At 35.5% G+C, this 22,803-nt stretch overlaps 1 pseudogene; it reads left to right on the plus strand.

The window, feature by feature from the left end:
• The first annotated feature begins 17,052 nt into the window (after positions 1 to 17,052).
• Positions 17,053 to 19,794, plus strand: LOC148698329 (uncharacterized; annotated as a pseudogene).
• The last annotated feature ends 3,009 nt before the right edge of the window (positions 19,795 to 22,803 follow it).

Genomic DNA, 22,803 nt, shown 5'->3' on the forward strand with positions numbered 1-22,803 from the left:
CAAAATCTTTCTCCGCCCATGTAACTGGTGGGCCACATTCAGGCCGACTAGAACCCCGGGCATATATTGCCCAACCCCCTACCAGGTTAATGGCAACTCTTAAACGAGTGGAGTGACACAAGGATGACTACGATTTGCCCTTCTTGCATGATGGATAAGAGCTAGGGGCGCGCATAAATGGCCAGTTGACGCACATATTAAACTGGCTTAACCCCATTGCTCTCTGAATTATATTCAATTAAAATAAATTATGATACAAACTTATACACCAAAAGTAATCTAACACTTAAGGGCCATTTGATAACTATATTTTTAGTTTTCATTTATAAAAAAAAAAAATATTTTAAAACTTGTTCATTTTTTGAAATATTTTTATCTGAAACTATGTATCAGTTTTATCTTAAATTAAAAACTGAAATAGGTTACCAAACAAGTTTCCACTTGAAACAAAAATGACAATTGAAAAGATCGGTCGTCAAACACCTCTTAATTGTTTATGAATAAAAATTTATTCTTAACTAGCCGCTTAAATTACAAATTCTTTATATAGTTCCGTTGTCGTAAATAATTATTTTGACCAACTTTTGGCTGTTCAAGACTCTCAATCGGCCTGGGTCCCCTTCATTATTTTAATACCAGTGACATACGACCAGTCCAAAAATATGGTTAATGTTCACAAGTCGCAATCGTAAAATTTGAAAAATTGTTTAACAATTAATTAAGAATTAAACTCTTTTATTTTCTCAACCCTGTCGTCCTATCAACAAACTGGTTTATGATAACATAAGATGTAAATAAGCTGAATAAAAATTAAAGATGAATTTTGTAACACCAATTATTTGATAAAGGTCAAAATTACCACGGGATGACATTGTGGTTGGAAATAAATTCAAGACCTGTATCTCACACGACACGTTCTGTGTTAGATTCATGGTGCTAGTGAATCGCACGGTGGTTGCCAGAGAAGACTGAAGTGCCTTGATGAGTCTTTCCGACTCTTAAAAAAAGGACTATCATGATAAGACCACTAGCTTATTCTTTTTTTTTTTTCCTTAAAAAGAAAAACAACCCAGCCACAAAATAAACTAATCATATCATTCTATGCGCCCTTGAGCCATTTATCTAAGAGAGAATCATTGTCAAATTCTCTTTGTGAGGATTCTGGAGATCTTTCAATCACATCCGTTCATCGTTTATCGTATATCGTGCGGTCAGTTTTCGTCAGGTACTGTTTTTATTCAATTTTAAATAAAAAAATTTACAACGATTTCTGACAACATGATGTACGATGAACGGATGTGATTTAAGAATCTCCGGGATCCTCACAAAAAAGATCCAGCGAGGATCCTCACTCCATTTATCTTTTCATGAATTTTAATGGATTCAATTATTACATTTAAACCACTAATACTATGGTCTGATAGTATTCTTCTTCACTTGTAAGTAAGAGGTCTTAGGTTCGAATCTCATGGATGGAGGATTTGAAATCAAATTAGGTTACCCATTGTATGGAGAATTTGAAATCAAATTAGGTTACCTATTGTGTGGCTTAGCTGAACTCCCCATTCCCATAATGTATATCGTTGTACTAAAAAAAATTATTATGTTTAAGGCTTTTTAATTAAAATGATTTCTGAATTGGCATAACTCCTCATTTTGACCTCTGACATTTAAGATCGATAGAATTGGTCCCTGAAAATTTTCACCATCAATCAATTTGGTCTTTTCGTGAAAAGTCTTCATTAAATTAGGATAAAATGACAAAAATACCTTCAACTTTTGTCAATCATTTTGGTCTATTGTTTATTAAATTGAGATTATTTTTGTCATTTTAGTCCTTATGTAACAGAATTTTACACGATACGACTAAAATGATTGATTGTGAACAAACTCAATGTCTAGCTAGTTCTATGTATTTCATATCTCAGAAACCAAAATAAGGAGTTATGTCAATCTCAGAGACCATTTTGATTAATAAACCTATATTTAATTTTTGATAAAATAACACTTGAATAAACTAGAACTTAGAATAGAAAATTGGAATTTTGTTTTGTATTTGCAATTTTTAAGGATGGTACTATCTACAAACTCATTTTTTATTCTCACACATAATTGAAGGTCAATGAACAAAAATTAATAAACGACCAATCGAAAAGATTCTAGATCTTTCTCCGGTTTAGGTATTGTTCCTCTAATAATTGTAGTACCAAATATTTCTTGACGAGCTCTAATATGATCAGATTTATAAGTAAACATTTCTTATAAAATACGAGCAACACCAAGTCCCACGAGAGCCTAAACTTCCATTTCTCCTACCTGTTGTCCCCCCTTGCCTTGCCTTTCCTCCAAGGGTTTGTTATGTAATAATTGCATAATTTCCACTGGAACGTCTATGTATTTTATCGACGATCGAATAAATTGAAGATAATTGAACAAAATTGTCAATTTTAAAAAATGAGGTATGAAAGTGTCGTGACACCAATAGTTGAGGTAATTTTTTGTACTTTACCCTAAAAAAAACATGTGAACATGTGTTCATAGCACTTCTTTTTTTTAATTGTTTCTAAAGTAATTTCAAATTCGAGTGCGCCAATGGGATTTAAAAGCTCATCTGCTCTTAGCTAATATGTATAAAATCATGTCTAAAAATAAACATCAACAAATTCCTCATCCACCGTAATTTCAATTCAATGAGATTTAATTTCATAAAATTAAAAAAAAAAAAAAAGGAATAAAAAAAGAACCGCAGTATTTTTGTTCCTTTCCAATAATAATATCCAAAATCTATGTTTGCATACATTTTGCTTCAGCATTAATAATAATCAAACGGAGAAAAGTATAAATTCATTGGTATCAGAACCAGCACCCGCTGCCTTGGCACCGAAACAACGCATCTGGGCCGTCACAATATCGCCTCCTCCGGAAATGGTGGCGCCGCCGCTGTGAAGATTGTGGTGCCCATGGTGGTGGTGGTCTTCATGGCTGGGCGGAGGAGGATGGTAGTACATGCGGCTGGTCTGGGGGCAATGAGAATAAGATCTGGCGACGATTCTGACTCCTTGGTCCAAAATCTCCACCAGCTTTATCCCCATATCTTCCTCCCTCTCTCTTTAAAATCAATCAAATCTCTACAGTATAGCTGTTTCTCTCTCTACTTTCTCTCTCTAAAATGAAGAAAATGGAGAAGAGAGAGTAGGAAGGAAGGAAAACTGAAATTAGGGTTAGGGTTTGGGATCAGAAAACGTCCCAAACGTTGCAGCCCATAAAATTTCGAAGAAAGAGATTTGTGAACTTCTCTGACGGCAGAGATGTTCGTCTGGCTTTGTTTATATAGTTGCTGCCTCTCCCTTCACGTATACCCTGCCCTAATTTTTAATTTATTTTTAATTTTGTTTTTTGTATATTAGGTGCTTCGTTGGCCTTTCCTTTCGATGCTTTTGCCTGTGGGGTTTAATCGGGCGCTTCGTTGGGCCTTGACTCGTACTTTGCGTATTAGTCCTTTGTTCGCTACGTATTTGCATCTCAGTCCCTTCGTTTATTGGATATTTTACTGTGACCATTATTTCGTATGGAATTTTGTCATACTTTTGTAATTCTTAGTACTAGTTGTGTTACGAATACAAAACGAATGTAGTACTAGGTGGAATTAGTTGGTCATGACTCATGAATTTTATTCACGTTAATTTTTCACAAATGAATAATTATAAAAAAATCAAAGGAAAGAATGTAATGAGAATTGTATTAATATCATAAAGTTTGTTTTGTACGCTCCTAAAATGTAGGTGATGTTCATTGCCTAATTAAAAACCGTTAGATGAATATAAATTATGAGATTCTTTTTGAATCAATTAAACCAAACTAATCTAATGATAACCAATGAGGTATTGAGTAAGACCCCCACTTTAGAGTGGTGACCAGCACCCTCGCTTTAACGGGGTGAGGAAAATTGCATTCTATTTGATTGCTTACATCAACAATAATATAGTTGGATCAAATAAATTAATGTATACTGAACATGAACACTTCAAAATGAGACAACTACAGAGGTTGAGTCTAGAGGAATATTCTTAATAGTTAAGGGTTAACTTAACTCAAAAGTTGGGTTTAGAGGAATATATATTCTGCAAAAGAAAGTAGGTTGAGTCTAAAACTCTATTCACATAGTTGTACATCGATCTCTAATTATAAGTTATCCCTTTTCACACTTCATTTTTTTATATGTGAAACAAGATGATTATAATTTTTTTTTTTTTTTTAGGAATTCCATATTGAAATATGAAATAATATTTCATGTCATATGAACAGCCCGACCAAAAATCCAATGAATATATGATTACAATTAAGTTGGACAGTAACCAAATCTCAACTAATAAAATACTAAATATTGTACGAATAACATAGACATTATTATAGTACCCTCTCCAATCTAAATTATTAATTTAATCAAGTCCCATGTTCTCAATTAAAATACATTTTTAGTCAATTGTCTACATACATACACTGCTATAATTTTCCCTTAATTGAAAAGCAAAATATTGAAAAGGGACAACTCTACAATTAAATAAGTAGACAAGACAATATATAAATATCAGAAACTATCAGGGCCTTTTGTGCAATAAAGATAATTTATGAAAGCGTGTTCAGTTTTCCACCACAGTTTCCGAATATACCGGAAAACGCGTCAAGACTGACTGAGCGTCTAAATATGCGTGACAAGTTCGCCGCGGCTGTAACGAACGGTTACAATTTTTCACACCAACGCTTTCTTTAATCCCACTCCTCACTGTCTCTCTTATCTAGCTTTACTGGCAATGTCCTCCATTTACGCCTTTTAATTTTGAGTTTAGTTACTGTTTTGCCTTCGTCATCCTTAATTGTGTGTCTTATGAATCATGATTAGTATTTCTTACTTATTTTTTGGTAAATTATACAAACATTTCGACAACTACAAGTTTTATTCCGATAGATTAAGGTGTGCTTCGTGAGTTTAGGACTAAGTTTAATCTTCCAATAGAACCAATCGTTTTAATACTATGCAACCCACTATATTAAGAGAATTTATTGATTAATCCGAGATATTATTGTTCTGAATGTGATCTAATATTCTAATGAATTCAATATTTAATGGTTAAGTATTGAGTTTCTAGGAAACTTTCTGAGTTCAAAACTCTTCACTTTTTAAAATTATTATAACAGTTTTGAATTCTCTATTTTCTTTAATAATAAATTATAAATCATGACTGAGTAAAGCTTGATGTGATACTCGCTGATCATGACTGCTGACAGGAAAGTTTGGCCAACCTCAAGGTCCTCAACCAATAACTAGCAGGTGGTTTCTGTTCATGAGATTTTGTTTGTCTTTCTTTGAGTTTCTTTTCGAGATGAAAAACGTAAATATAAAAGGAAACTATGATATTTTTGTGATGATTGGGAATATGCAAAACTTCAAGCAGTAAGATTTTTGTTCTTTTAATTTTTTGGCTATGCAAAGGCAGCACATTCCGACTCATAATATAAATGAAAGGATGATATGGTACCATTTAAAAGCTATATGACGACAAAGTCAATTTATATTTTAGAACTCAAGCAGCGGTCTATAGAACAAAGTACGTGTATGAAAGCTTACTAGAGATATGTCGTAGATGCCGGTATTTATACTAATCGAGAGTGAGTATTTTACGATATCATATCTATATTAAATTAGAAGAATTCTAGAGGATATCAAAACTTCTAGCATAAGATATATATTTTTTTCCTTTGAACTGATCGATCAACATTCATGATTGATTAAATCATGATTTGATACTCGCCGATCATGACTGGTTACAGATAAAGATTGGCAAACCTCAAGCACAAGCTCAACCACATAACTAGCAGGTGGTATCTGTTCATGAGATTTTTTTTGTCTTTCTTTGAGAGATTCTTTTCGAGATGATGGCACAATATAAAAGTAAACCATACTACTTTTGTGATGATTGGGAAGATGCAAAACTTCAAGCACCAAGATTTTTGTTCTTTCAATTTTTCTACTTATGCAAGATTATTTAGTTTACCAAGAATACAAGGCATCACATTACGTCTAGAAATCAAAGTGAAGAGGCATTGAGAATAATACCATAAAAATAAGACATATAAACTATAATACGTGGTGTACCGCATTATGTTTTGAAAACACATAAATATTTTTTGTCACAATAATCAGAATGACCTTCTTAATTAAGGTGGAATCCATGACAATCTACCCATCATTTATCGACTAAATTGTGTACGAGGTGATAACCAATGAATATCTACACATTCGATCGCTAAAAATGAAAAAGAATACCAAACACGTTAAACATGTAAGCCAACCTACTTTCTATATGAAAAGGCGAGGAGCATGATTGAGGTCAAACAAATTAACTTGTGAAAGATATAACTTAATTAATGCAACATTTGAGGTATTACTTTCATGTTGGCAATTTTTCTGTAAATTTATTATGATTCAAAGGAGGGGAAGGATACGAAATTCTTACAATTATGAGAGATGACAGTTTCGCATGAATTAATTTGAGATGAGAAATTAAAACCAATATGCATAAATAGAAACTCAAATTTTTTATCATTAGGTTATTGAACTACATATATGGTCATTTAGTACTACGGTTTAGTAGTATTTCTCTTCACGGTCTAATAATATTCCTCTTTACATGTAAGTGAGAGGCCTTAGGTTTAGTTCTCACCAAATGTGAATTTGAACCACATTATTGCTAGCTCATTATGAGACTTAGCCTACTATGCTACCCTTTTAGTGTAGATAATATCCTTTATTCAAAAATAAAAAATAAAAAATAAAAAATAAAGAGAGAATATGATGTTTAAGGGTAATGCTAGGAGAGCAAATTTTTAAACCAAATGATGTTGTTGATAATTGAATTATTACTTAAGCGTTGATGAACATGCTTATTTACCATTAGTGATACATCATTTAGTTTTCAAATATAATCTTCCTAACATTATTCGTATGAAGCAGTGACGCATCCACACTAAAAATGACGTCTACATGTGACATTGTAAAAAGAAACAGAAATAAATTATTATGTGAGGTGATCGTGCATCCCATTTTATAGTCCAAATGTGAATTCTGTGATTTTTCGTAGTCCAAATTAATGGAGTCTTTGTATTTTATGTCTGTAAGTTCTTACTTTACCACAAATGTTTTACAAGGCGCAACGTATCGCAATAGGAAAACCCAACACATATAAAGCAAAAAAATTAAAAACAAAATTAAAAGATAATGGTTGCATTTCTCTTTGGAGGTGATCTCATTCTTTCACTTGCAAATATCGTAAAAGATTCATAATCGGAATTGTTTAATTTTTTTAATATTCATTTGAAGATCATTCTTACAAAATATCATTCGAATCGGAAGTTATCTAGTCATCTATATAAATGGTTGAATCATCATTAATTTGTTACTTGATATCTACACCGTTGATTTATTTGATACATTTAAATGATCAAATGATTTTCGATTTGAATAATTTTTTTACAAAGATGATCTTCAAATGAAAATTAAAAAATTAAACGTTAAGATTATAAAATTTCTAAGTAGACGAATGAACTCATCCCCTAGCAAGAAAATGATTGCAAAAACAAAAAAATTTAGGTCATCGGGAGAGCTGGTGATAAAATAAAAATATTATGCGCACGAGAACACTTGCAGAAAGACTTGTTTATAAAAATGACTAGGAAGAGAGAACCCCATATTTGGAGAACAACATGAAAAAAATATTTAACCTTTTCCTTTTTCTTTTCGTTTTTGGTTTAGCATATAAAGAGGATGTGTGTCTCTCAAATAAACAAGTATAACCAAAATCTGTGCATACATTTTTACCTCAATATTAATCAAACGGAGAAAATAATTATTGACTCGTTAGTATCAGCCGCCGCCTTGGGACAAAAATAGTGCACCTCAGTTTTCGTGGCATCACCGCCAGAGGAGGTGGTGGCGCCGCCTCTAAAATGGTGATTGTGGTGCTGCTTGTCTTCTTGGTTAGGCCGCGGAGGATGGTAGTACAAGCGGCTAGTCTGCGGGCAATGAGAATAAGACCTGCAAACGATTCTCACTCCTTGATCCAAAATTTCAACAAGCTTGATCCCCATGTGGCTTAGCTTTCCCTTCTCTATAGTATGTGTCTATATATATCTCTTAATTTGTTAAGATTGAAAGGGTGAGAAATTGAAAGAAAATGCAGGAAAAAGTGATGGGAAAAGAAGAAGAATTGGAAGTAATGAGGGTTAGGATGCAGAGCCCTCCACGTCCCTGACGTTGGAGAGCATGCAGTGCAATGGGAGAGAGACTAATTTGTGTGCTTCGCTCTGACGGAAAGAGGCTGATGTGGGTTTGTTTATATATTGGGGTTCCTTCACATTTTGCCTAATCATTTTTCATGTTTTTCACTCTGGTGCTTCGTTGGTCCTTCCACCACATTTTCCTCTTAGCTAGCATGGTTTTTTTAGGTTCTTCGTTGGTCCTTCACATTTCTCCATGTTGATCGTTTTAGACAACGTGTTTGCATCCGAGTGTCTTTATTTAGTCTATTTGACTTTAAGTCAACCATAAGTTCTTGCGACATCTCTCATGTTTTTATATCAATGTTCCCATCTTGATTGGAACATAACTTATAAGTAAATTAAGTTACTCTTCATATCGTTAATTGGTGTATAGTGGAAGCTCAACTTTTTTTCCATAGTATTAGAGCATGTTATTCCACATGTGAAACCCAATGGCCACACATGATCCATGTCATCCCGTTTTGTGTTGGCCATGCATGTGTTAGACTTGAAAAATCGCCACACGTGAGTGGTTGCCGTGGAGAATGGATCTCACATTGATTGGAGGAGGAACATTGCATGGGCTTATAAGTAAGTTGAGTTACTCTTCATATTGCCAATTAATTTTATGGTGAAACCTCAACTTTCTTCATGTTCTAGATTCGTATGCAAATGACGGAATGTCCTAGTGGTTAAAGTTTTTCTCTTCAACTTATTGCATTTCGATTTCAAAAATTTCTCCCTTCCCTTAATGCAGACTGTTGGAAATATATAACGAAATATGAAGGCAACAACATAAAAGATATGAACATTGAGCGATGACATGAATCAAATTCATTGTCGCTAAGACTAACTTGTCGCTCTTCCTTTGTGCAAAAAGAGTTTAGAAACAAATTGTCTCCATAATATAATGGACTCAAACTCACTTGTTATTACACTTGCGGTTTGCTACGCAAAGTATAATCCGAATTTTAAAGACAAGAGATAGAATTGTTATATAGAAATGCTCTACTGTGGTTGTGTAACCTTATTCCAAAGGTTAAAGGTTATAACTTATATCAAAAGTTATAACTCATGGCCAAATGCTTGAATGTATGCTAAAAGGTAAGGAGGATCTTGAAATCAAATGAACAATGGTGAATTTAAAAATAGCAAAGCCAAGAAATTCATTATTTTTTCTAAATCGGTATAAATCCCTAGTTGTTATACGTTGAAATTGATCATTATGGATACTTTGGAGTTTGAATTAAAATCGTAGTCATCAACTAAATTCTAGTTCAATGTTATTTCTCTTCTTCAACAAATTTCAAATTTAAATATCTATTTAAATTTCTCTCCATTGAAAAGGCAGTACTTTCTGCACAACATTTTTTTACTTTTTGTTTCGTAATGTTTTTTTTTCTTAATTTTTTTAATCCAAATAGTTGGAAAAATATTGGTATCGATAAAGAATGGGTAGTTCTATTTACATATTACTTTTTGCTTCTCACAATTTTTTTTTAAATTTTTGACACTCTCTTAATTTTAGATATTAAATGAATTGTAGAATATTAATGGCTAAAAACTAGGAAAAGAGCGTGGAGATAAAATTAAGTGTATCCAAATAAGGAAAGGGATCTCCGGATCCCTTCCTCCCAATCCATTAAGTTCGGAAATCTGGCCTGTTAAAATTTAATTAAACGGCTACAAATATAGGCTCACTTTAAAAATTATTATAACAGTTACAACGGCAAAAGTTATTATAACTTTTAAAGTGAGACTATGTTAGTAGCTGTTGGATCAAATTTCAACGATCTAGATCTCCGAATTTAGTGGATTAGGAGGAAGGGATTTAGAGATGATGTTTTTCCTCCAAATAATACAAGACTCAATAAAAAGCGTGTTCACACTTTTTGTGATGTTATTCACACTTGTGCTTCTCATCTTGTTCTAAACGCCGACCACCCAGCCTCACTTTCATTACCCTCTTAACAGGCAAGAGACGATCGCCTGGAACTGGCGCAATGGAGTGTCACCTCATTCACCCCACTAACTTGCGCCTCTCTGTTGTGCTAGGATAGCACCAAACCACGCGGAACCAAATCAAGCTAACCCACAGAAATTTATCAAATGAAATGCAAGAACAATATAGAAAATAACACCAAGATTTTAACGAGGTTCCTCCACAGTCAGTGTAACTGGAGTACGTCCTTGGAGCAGTAGGAGCTCACCCAATAATCCACTATCAACCAAATGGGAGTTTACAAAGTGTTGACAATCTCACAACCCAAAAGCCCAATACACCCCAAAAGCTCTCACACACCAAAGAAACAAATAGAGAAAGAAATATAATGAATAATTTCTTCTTTATACATATAGCTCAAAGCTATTACAACAACAACTACTTTGGTAGATGATTACTAACCAAATGAAGCAGCAGCTTCTCTTCTGTTTTAGGCTCTCTGTAACTCTCCCTTGCTCCCAAAACTGAAATGAGCTCCCTCACTTTTCTCTACTCTCGGTGCTCTCACAAAAGGAATGCTGAAAAACAAATGGTGCCCTTCCTTCTTTTTCTCTACTCTCGGCTGCACCCTTCATTCCCTTTTAAAAAACAACCAAATACAAATAAAATAATAAGGCTACTTGCTAGCCTTTTCCTTTTCTCCTCAAAACAAGGAAAGCAACAATGATTTTGTCCACCTTATTATTTTATTAGCCGAAAGTGGATGTGAGTTGGCCACTTGGCCACATTTTCCAACAATCTCCACCTTGGCCAAGTTCCAAAAAAGCCATCACAAGCCAAAATGCTCCAAAAAAAAACTCCTACTGCTCAACGCCTTCTTTATATAGGCAAAATGTGAGCCAAGTTCAAGCAATGAACAAACTTGGCTACACCAACAACCTTAGTCAACATATCAGCGGGGTTGTCTTTAGTTGGAATCTTTTGGAGAATGATTTCCCCTTCACCAACAACTTCACGAACAAAGTGATAACGCACATCTATGTGCTTGGTCCTTGCATGATGAACCTGATACTTAGCCAAATAAATGGCACTCTGACTATCACAATGTACCTCCACCTGCTTCTGATCAACCCCCAAATCTCTAATCAGTCCATGTATCCAAATGGCCTCCTTTATAGCTTCAGCAACTGCCATATATTCAGCCTCTGTAGTAGACAAGGCAACAGATGATTGCAAAATGGACCTCCAACAAACTGGCCCTTTAGCCATAGTAAACACATAGCCTGTAGTAGACTTCCTTCCATCCAGATCACCTGCATAATCTCAATCAACATAACCAACAGCAAAATGACTAATACCAGAGTCATCCCTCTCAAAGCATAAACCAACATCTTGAGTACCATGGAGATACCTCAATATCCACTTAGCAGCTTGCCAGTGCTCTTTACTAGGATTATGCATATATCGACTCACCATGCCAACTGCATGAGCAATATCTGGTCTAGAGCATACCATTGCATACATCAAACTACCAACCAAATTTGCATATGGTATATTTTTCATTTGCAGCTTCTCCTTATCAGCTTTAGGACATTATAGAGAACTCAATTTAAAATGAGGAGCCAAAGGGGTACTAACCGGTTTAGTTGAATCATGAACTCCAAACTTCCGAATCAACTTCTCAAGGTATTGTCTTTGATTCAAACAAACCAAACCCTTCTCTCTGTCTCTAGTGATCTCCATGCCAAGGATCTTCTTTGCTTCACCAAGATCCTTCATCTCGAACTCATTCTTCATTTGATTCTTCAATTTATCAATCTCTTCGACATTATTTGAGGCAATCAACATATCATCAACATATATCAACAAATAAATGAAAGACCCATCTTGCAACTTCTTGAAGTACACACAATGATCATATTGACTTCTAGAATAATTTTGGCCTCTCATAAATTTATCAAACCTCAAATACCATTGTCTTGGAGATTGCTTCAAGCCATAAAGTGATTTCTTCAACTTGCAAAACAAATTCTCTTTCCCTTTCACTTTATATTCATCCGGTTGACACATATAGATCTCTTCATTCAAATCACCATGTAGGAAGGCCGTCTTCACATCGAGTTGCACAAGCTCAAGATCATATTGTGCAACAAGAGCTAACATAATGCGAATTGAGGAGTGCTTCACAACTGGAGAAAAAATTTCATTGTAGTCAATGTCTTCCTTTTGTGCATACCCTTTAGCAACTAATCTTGCTTTGAATCTTACATTGCTTTTCTCATCAGCATTTTCTTTCTTGGCATACACCCATTTACAACCAATAGCTTTCTTACCCTTAGGCAATTTAGCTAACTCCCAAGTCTTGTTCTTCAAGAGAGAATTCATCTCATCACCCATGGCATTGCACCACTTCTCCCTTTCCTCACTCTCAATGGCTTCCTCAAAATTGGATGGAATCTCATCAGTGATAATAGGAAGAGTAAAAGCAACATAGTCACTATACCGAGCTGGCTTGGTAATTTGTCTTTTTCCTCTGTTCTTGGCAATAGACTCTTAAGGTGAAACTTGCTCTTCAACTTGAATAGAATCTTCAAGTTCAACTTCTTCAACATCCTCATGGTCTCCCACTTCTTCACTTGTAGTGGCTTCGACATCAGCGGAAATAGGATTTGAAGTACTAGAGGCAACTTTCTCAAGCTCCACCTGTTGGACATCTTTCACATTCTTTTCAAAGTCTCTGAACATATTTTCTTCATCAAATGTCACATCTCTGCTGATTACAAGTTTCTTCATCTCCGGGCACCATAACCTGTAACCTTTGACACCACTACTAAAACCAAGAAAGATAGCCTTTTTGGCTCTAGGATCAAGTTTATTTTCAGTTACATGAAAATAAGCAGGTGAACCAAAAATACGAATATAATCATAATCATTAGAAGGTTTTCCAGTCCATACCTCCATTGGCGTCTTACCCTGAACAGCAGCTGAGGGTAATCGGTTGATGATGTGACATGCATAAGTAACTGCCTCTGTCCAAAACGACTTGCTCAAACCCGACTGAGACAACATGCATCTAACCTTCTCAAGCAAGGTTCGATTCAATCTTTCTGCAACTCCATTTTGTTGTGGAGTTCCCCGGACACTAAAATGTCTCACAATCCCTTCCTCTTTGCAAACTTTAAAGAAAGGGTCGGATGTGTATTCACCACCATTATCCGATCTCAAAATCTTAATCTTTCTCCCAGTCTGGTTCTCAACCATTTTCTTCTAACCCAAGAAAATGCTCAACACCTCACTCTTGTGCTTCATAGTGTAGACCCAAGACCTTCTTGAATAATCATCAACAAAGGTCACGAACCAATGTCTACCACTCAAAGAGGGAGTCTTTGTAGGACCCCAAACATCCGAATGCACATAATCAAGAATGCCCTTTCGTCTGATGTACAGCAGTACCAAACTTCACTCTAGTTTGCTTCCCCAAGACACAATGCTCACAGAAATCAAGCTTACAAGTCGTGGCACCTTTTAGAAGACCTTGTTTCACAAGCCCTTGTAGAGTTTTCTCACCGTCATGGCCTAATCTCATATGCCACAATCTAGTAGTATCAGAATCGGATATGCCCATATTTTCTGAGAGTACAGATGCTTCACCTGTCACAGTGCTTCATTGCAATAAATACAAATGGCCACATCGAGGAGCTTTCATCACAACAAGTGCACCATAAGTCACCTTCAATGTCTGCCCATCTGAATGAAACCTAAAGCCCTTGGCTTCTAAAGTTCCCAAAGAAATAAGATTTTTCTTCAAATTCGATACATACCGAACACCTGTCAACTCTTTAACTATGCCATCATGCAACTTCAACCGAACTGTACCAATCCCTTTTGTTGTGCAAGGATTGTCATCTCCCATGAACACAACACCGCCATCAAACTCTTTCAAGCTTGAAAACCAATCCTTGTGAGGAGTCATATGATGAGTTCAACCCGTATCCAACACCCACTTAGTAGCACAATCAAATGATGAGGAAGTGGATAAAGCAAAATCAGGAAAATCTGTTTCAACTTCAGCAACATTAGCTTCAGAACTTTCTTTACCTTTGGTCTTCAATTTAGGACAATCTTTCTTCCAATGGCCCTTATTACGACAAAAGGCACATTCATCCCTTTCCAAAGGTTTTCTACCTTTAGAGTTTCCTCTAGGTCGAGACTGTGATTTTTTCCTACTAGAAGATGATCTTCTCTCCGATGATCTACCTCTAACAAATAAAGCTTCCGAGGTACTATCATGATTTTTATCTCTATGCCTCATTTCATAATTCATCAAGGCATTTGACACATCTTCAAATTTCACAGTTTCTTTACCATGCATAATAGTGGTAACAAAATGCTCATAAGAGTCCGGCAAGGAATTCAACAATATTAAGGCCTTATCTTCATCCTTAATATCCTCATCTAAATTTAACAAGTCGGCAATCAACTTATTAAAAGCATCAAGGTGTCTAATCATTTTTGTACCTTCTTTGTATTGGAAGCGGTAGAGCTTTTTCTTCAAGTGTAGCCGGTTCTTTGCACTCTTCGTCATATACTTGTCTTCCAATTTTTGCCACAACACACTTGCCAATGTCTCCCGCATCACAAAAAACTTCTGAGTTTTTGCAAGGCACAACCGACTTGAAGAGCAAGCCCACAAATTTAATTTCTCCCATTCCGGCTTCGACATAGCTTCCGGCTTCTCTCCCAAAGCGGCAAGTAGATCTTGTTGAGCCAACACATCTTTGACCTCACATTGCCACATCCCAAAGTTGTTTGTGCCATCAAACTTTTCAACTTCGAACTTTGCATTTTGCACCGTAGTTCTTGCAAATCCGGAGCTGCTTCCAAAAGGATTCTCATCTTGCCCGTCTGACATTTTTGGCAATTAGACAGTACCCAAGAGCAACCAGTGCTCTGATACCAATTGTTGTGCTAGGATAGCACCAAACCACGCGGAACCAAATCAAGCTAACCCACAGAAATTTATCAAATGAAATGCAAGAACAATATAGAAAATAACACTAAGATTTTAATGAGGTTCCTCCACAGTCAGTGTAACTGGAGTACGTCCTCGGAGTAGTAGGAGCTCACCCAATAATCCACTATCAACCAAATAGGAGTTTACAAAGTGTTGACAATCTCACAACCCAAAAGCTCAATACACCCCAAAAGCTCTCACACACCAAAGAAACAAATAGAGAAAGAAGTATAATGAATAATTTCTTCTCTATACATATAGCTCAAAGCTATTACAACAACAACTACTTTGGTAGATGATTACTAACCAAATGAAGCAGCAGCTTCTCTTCTGTTTTAGGCTCTCTGTAACTCTCCCTTGCTCCCAAAACTGAAATGAGCTCCCTCACTTTTCTCTACTCTCGGTGCTCTCACAAAAGGAATGCTGAAAAAACAAATGGTGCCCTTCTTTCTTTTTCTCTACTCTCGGCTGCACCCTTCATTCCCTTTTAAAAAACAACCAAATACAAATAAAATAATAAGGCTACTTGCTAGCCTTTTCCTTTTCTCCTCAAAACAAGGAAAGCAACAATGATTTTGTCCACCTTATTATTTTATTAGCCGAAAGTGGATGTGAGTTGGCCATTTTGCCACATATTCCAACACTCTCTACTTCAATCTCCTTAATCAGCGCCACATATTCGACGACATTCTACGCTGAACTCACCAACAAACCAAACCCAACAACGCAGTGTCTCCATTTATATTACGGAGCTCGGACCCCGTCTCCGATGAAAGTGCAGAAGAATCTCTAGTGGCTCCTCCGAACGGACGCCGCCGTGAGAAACATTGAGAGGAAAACCAACTCCAAGAAGTACAATAACCTTCGGCTCAAGGCTGTTTTGGAGGCTCTGGATGAGGAGGCTATTGCAACCAATCTCTGGGAAACTGCACTCAAAGTTTGTGGGCTTTTTCTTTCAACTTTTTTTGCTTCTGTTTCGGAATTGGGTTTTTTGTTTATGAGAATTTCGGATTTTGGGTTGTTTGTTTTGTTTGAAATGGTGGGGGAATGTTGGAACTTGTGTTTATGAAGGACTCCCAGTGCCACATCGCCCAAATCTTTTTAGAACTTCACCTTTATAAGTAAGTTCACTCACTTATAGTTTGAAAAGAATTGAGTCAAAGCCATGGACCTTGAGCTTTAAACCTGGAGGGTTTGAATACATATATTAAATGTCAAAGATGGGTCTTGGTGGCCCTTGGGCTTGGAATTGGATGGATGAATAACACAAGTATTATTTTTACGTTTTTGATTTTTGCATTCAATTTTTTCCGAAAGGACACGTAAACAGTTACAACCGTTCTTAAAGATAATCATGAACGGTTTTAACTGCTATATTACGACATTATATATATGGCCGTCAAATCAGAAACCAAAACAACAATTCCATCGCATCCTTCATACTTCACAGAGAAACGTCACAACCAAATCGCCAAGAATCCAAGTTCGAGTGTAAAAACTTGGATTAGATAGTTGTATCCTGCAATATAGACGTCCATTGAACTGCTGCACTGGTGTAGGAACGAATTTCTGTCTTAGGAGATTGCTTCTGCAACCTCTATCTTCAAAGAATAAGTCAGTGATTTGTGATTTTATATGCAATTTCATTAAGTGTTTATATTTTGATATATTGTATCTGTTGTTGAATTTTTCATTAGAAATAAACTATGCAAATTGTTATATATTATATACTTGACATTTGGTTGGTTCTAACAATCTAAGATAGAAATTCTGTGAAACCATGAATCAATCAAATGTTGGTGTCGTCAAGCAGCACATTGAGAAACCTGAGAAGTTCAAGGGAGTTGATTTCAAACGTTGGCAACAGAAGATGTTGTTGTACTTAACAACTCTGAACTTGAGTCATGTGATTACGTCTGAGGCTCCCAAAGCACCAGAAGAGGGAGATATTCCTGCCGAATTCTGCAGGCTATAGAAGCTTGGACTCACAGTGAATTTCTATGCAGAAACTACATTATGAATGCTTTAGATGACTCTTTGTATCATATAAGACAGCGAAAAAACTGTGGGAGTCTCTGGATAAGAAGTATAAGTCTGAAGTGGCAAGTTCCAAGAAGTTTGTAATTGGAAAATTTCTGAATTACAAGATGAGTGGCACCAAGTGTGTTGTCAAACAAGTTGAAGAATTCCAAGTGCTTGTTCATGAGTTAGATGAAGAAAATCTTGGTCTGAAAGAAGGTTTTGTGGTTGGCTCTATTATAAAGAAATTGCCTTCGAATTGGAAAGGCTTTAAGGTTTATCTGAAGCATCTAACTGAAGACATAAGCATGGATCAATTGATTCTCAAACTGTTTGTGGAGGAGGATCATCGCAAAAATGAGAAGTATGATGTCTCATCGCTGAAGGCAAAAACCAATGTTGTGGAAGGAGGTGACTCACACAAGGCAAGGCACTATCAGAAAAACAAAGGCAATGATGCTGCAAAGAAAACACTGACTGCTGTGAAAAGGAAAACCTTCAAGAAAATCAAAAGAGGTTGTTGGGTATGTGGGAAGACAGGTCATAGGGCAAATGATTGCCGCCACAAGAAGGATCAGAATTCTAGGAGTTCTAATGAAGCAAACGTTGCAGAGGACACGTTTGTTGCTGTTATATCTAAAGTCAATTTATTGACCAATTCCAATGACTGGTGGGTTGATACAGGAGCAACAAGGCATGTGTGTGCTGATTGGAATTTATTTGTTACTTACCAATCCATTGATGGTGGAGAAAATCTGTACATGGGGAATGCAACAGCATCTGCTGTTGCAGAGAAGGGAAAATTGACGCTCAAACTTACTTTTGGAAAAGAGCTTTCACTCACCAATGTTCTACATGTTCTTGATATTCGCAAGAATATGATTTTTAGTTCGCTTTTGAGTAACAAAGGTTTCAAAATAGTCTTTGAATATGATAAGTTTGTAATCACCAAGGGTGGGGTGTATGTGGGAAAGGGCTACCTGGCTGAAGGGCTCTTCAAACTGAATGTACTTTCTGCTAACGCTATTAATAATAATTACAAGCCTAATGCTTCTTCTGCTTACTTGATTGAGTCTTCTACATTATGGCATGCAAGATTAGGTCATGTTAATTTTCGTTCTCTTCAAAGAATGGTTAACTTAGGCCTATTGCCCAAATGTTCCATGAACAAAGTATCTAAATGTGAGATATGCACAAATTCTAAATATGCAAGACATTTATATAAATCAGTGGAAAAATCCAACAAAATGCTTGGTTTAATCCATAATGATCTTTGTGATTTCAAATCCACACCAACTCGTGGAGGAAATAACTACTATATTTCTTTCATTGATGATTGCAGCAATTACTGTTATGTCTATTTGATTAATAGTAAAGATGAAGCTTTACACATGTTTAAGACATTTAAAGCCGAAGTCAAAAATCAACTAGACAAAAGAATAAAAGTCTTAAGATCAGATAGAGGTGGTGAATACGAATCTAATGACTTTGCAGAATTTTGTTCAACACATGGAATAATACATCAAACAACAACACCATATACTCCTCAACAAAATGAAGTGGCTAAACGAAAAAATCGTACATTGAAGGATATGGTTAATTCCATGTTGAACAGTTCTGGTGCACCGCATAATTTATGGGTAAGGCACTCCTTGCTGCAAACACGATTTTGAACCGAATTCCATTTAAGAAAACTAATCAATCTCCTTATGAAATCTGGAAAGGTAGGTTACCTACATATAAAACCTTAAAAGTGTGGGGTTGTCTTGCAAAAGTCCAAGTGCCTCTTCCAAAGAGACAAAAACTTGCACCAAAAACAGTGGATTGTATATTTATTGGTCATGCCAATAATAGTTTGGCATACAAATTTTTGGTTCATAAATGTGAAATTGCAGACATTCATGTAAATACTATACTTGAATTTGCAGAAGCTGAGTTCTTTGAGAAAATTTTTCCTTATAAAGATAGGTCATATGTTTTGAACAAAAGAGTACATGATGTTACTACAAGAAATGATGACGATAATCATGCTTCAACTTCTAGAGTTCAAAGCCAAGATTTGGAACCACGGAAGAGTAAAAGAGAAAAAATTGCAAATGATTTTGGTCCTGATTTGCTCACTTTTGTAACCGAAGAAGAGCCTCAAACTTGTAAGGCTGCATTAGAATCATCTAAAGCACGTTATTGGAAAGAACCTATTCAAAATGAAATAGAATCCATCATGCAAAGTAAGACATGGGAATTGGTTAATTTGCCTCCTGGAAATAAACCAATAGGACACAAATGGATTTTCAAGAGAAAATTGAGACCGGATGGTACCATAGACAAGTATAAAGCTCGTTTAGTTGCCAAAGGGTATCGTAAAAAAAAAGAACTTGACTACTTTGACACTTATTCACCAGTAGCTAGAATAACATCTATAAGGTTATTAATAGCTATAGCGGTTGTGTATAATCTCGAGATACATCAAATGGATTGTCAAGACTGCATTTCTAAATGGTGAAATAGATGAAGAAATATATATGGAACAACCTGAAGGTTTCATTGTCAAGGGTCAAGAAAAGAAAGTTTGTAAGTTGATTAAGTCATTATATGGACTCAAACAAGCGCCTAAGCAATGACATGAAAAATTCGATCATAATATGATTACGAATGGATTTGTAATCAATGAAAGTGATAAATGCATTTATGTTAACCAAACGAAAAATGCTTGTGTTATTGTATGTCTATATGTTGATGACATGCTTGTAATGGGAACAAACAAAGATGTGATTAACTCCACAAAGAAAATGCTAAATTCTAGGTTTGAAATGAAAGATATAGGATTAGCTGATGTGATTCTTGGAGTTCGAATTCTAAGGAATTCAAATGGATACATCTTAACTGAATCACACTATGTTGAAAAGGTTCTAAAAAGGTTTTGACATTATGATTGTAAACCTGCAGTAACTCCTTTTGATCCCATTCATAAACATACTAAAAACGAAAAAGAGAACGTATCTCAATTGGAGTATACCCAAGTTATAGGTTGCTTGTTGTACATTATGAATTGTACAAGACTTGATCTTGCTTATTCAATAAGCCGACTAAGTAGATATTCAAGTAATCCTGGAAGAGATCATTGGATTGCTTTAATAAGGGTATTGAGATACTTAAAGCATACAATGAACTATGGTTTGCATTACACTCAATATCCCCTAGTATTAGAAGGATATAGTGATGCAAATTGGATTTCAGGGAGCATAGACAGTAAATCCACAAGTGGATATGTATTTACACTTGGTGGAGCAGCTATGTCATGGAAATCATCCAAGCAAACGTGTATAGCACGTTCGACAATGGTATCAAAGTTTATAGCCTTAGATACAGCTGCTGATGAAGCTGAATGGCTTAAACATTTTTTGGAAGATATTCCATTATGGCCCAAGCTTGTGACTGCAATATGTATACATTGCGACAACATGGCTGCATAAGGTCGAGCCAAACACACTGAATATAATGGGAAGTCGAGACATATAAGGCGACGACATAAGACCATTAGACATCTACTCAAGAATGGAACTATTTCCATTGATTATATTAAATCTAAGGAGAATATTGCTGATCCTTTGACAAAAGGCTTATCCAAGGATCAAGTGGCATTTACATCGAGGGGAATGAGTTTAAAGCCAACTCAATGAGTTATAACTTGACGGAAACCTAACTTAGCTAATTGGAGATCCCATGCTCTAGGTTCAATAGGCAAACTAGTTGAGGAAAACTCAAAGTAAGAAACACACGATCTTTACTCATTCTTATGATGGAAAATAGTGTGTTGCCTATAAGATGAAGAGGGTGAATAACTATTCTTAATAATGCTAATATCTTATGGTTAAGACGAATAGAACATGATATTCTTTATTAGCATTACCTATATGAGATTGATGTGGGGTCGCATCTTTGAGAATTGGTATGGCTACAATTCTCTAAGGGTCTCATGAAATCAAGATATGTTCAGGACCAAAATGAACACAACCGCATGAATTGAAGTGTGTCAAGATGTGATATGTGCGATACTTATTGTTTTGAATTTACTGCTAAGAATGATCAGTTCAAGATATTAAATTCACTGCTTCATTAGGTAAATCCGATAAGTACTCTCTAGAGAAGGTTCAAGTCCAAAAGACACCTATCTCGATGCGTATCATATCTAAGTTCTCTGGAAAGACGTTACTAATTTAGCTAGTATCTTATTTTCTATTCAAATGTGGGGTATCGCTAGAGTTTGAATAGAAAATGTGGGGTATTGTTGGAACTTGTGTTTATGAGGGACTCCCAGTCCCACATCGCCCAAACCTTTTTAGAACTTCACCTTTATAAGTGAGTTCACTCACTTATAGTTTGAAAAGAATTGGGCCAAATCCATGGACCTTGGGCCTTAGACTTGGAGAGTTTGGGCGCATATATTAAATATCAAAGATGGGCCTTGGGGCTCTTGAGCTTGGATGGATGAATAACACAAGTATCATTTTTATGTTTTTGATTTTTGCATTCAATTTTTTCCGAAAGGATAAAACTAATCACGTGAACAGTTACAATCATTCTTAAAGATAATCACAAATGGTTTTAACTGCTCTATTACGCCATTATATATATGGTCGTCAGATCAGAAACCAAAACAACAATTCTATCGCATCCTTCATACTTCACAGAGAAACACCACAACCAATTCGCCAAGAATCCAAGTTCGAGTGCAAGAACTTGGAATAGATAGTTGTATCCCGCAAGATAGATGTCCATTGAACTGCTGCATTGGTGTAGGAACGAATTTTTGTTATAGGAGATTGCTTCTGCAAACCTCTCTATCTTCAAAGAACAAGTCAGTGATTTGTGATTTTATATGCAATTTCATTAAGTGTTTATATTTTGATATATTATATCTGTTGTTGAATTTTTCATTAGAAATAAACTGTGCAAATTGTTATATATTATATACTTGACATTTGGTTGGTTCTAACAGGGGAAATAATGAGATTGTAAGTTTGAAAATATTGAGATTTTAAGTACGAAGTTGGAAGCTGACAGCTTCATTTCAGCTGGAGAATATTGGATTTTGGGTTGTTTGTTCTGTTAGATGTTCGTATGCCTAGTCAAGTTGGTCGTATAAGTTTTCTCCTTTCTAAATTCGAATTCTCTTTCTTTGAGTTTAGATTAAATTAAAATGTGGCTCGAATTAAAAATAAAAATTGAATACTTAGACGAGAACAGCCAATTCTTCACAAGAACAGTACACAAATTCAAAGTTCAATATCGACGGTTGCCGAGAGCTTGTACAGAAATTCAAAGTTCAAAAAAACATAATAGTTTGATTAATTTGTAGATTATTTTCGTAACTTATTTTGTTAAGAACATACACATTTGGACTCAAGGTCCAGAGTTCGATTCATTCCTCCCATAATATCACGCTTGCATGAAAGTAAAAGTTTGGTGGTTTTTTGGTCAATAAAGAAAGTTAAATTATCAATCGAGAAAT

The sequence above is a fragment of the Pyrus communis genome, chromosome 2 (assembly GCF_041283825.1).
Source record: "Pyrus communis isolate YQ-2024b chromosome 2, ASM4128382v1, whole genome shotgun sequence".
Classification (NCBI taxonomy): Eukaryota; Viridiplantae; Streptophyta; class Magnoliopsida; order Rosales; family Rosaceae; genus Pyrus; species Pyrus communis.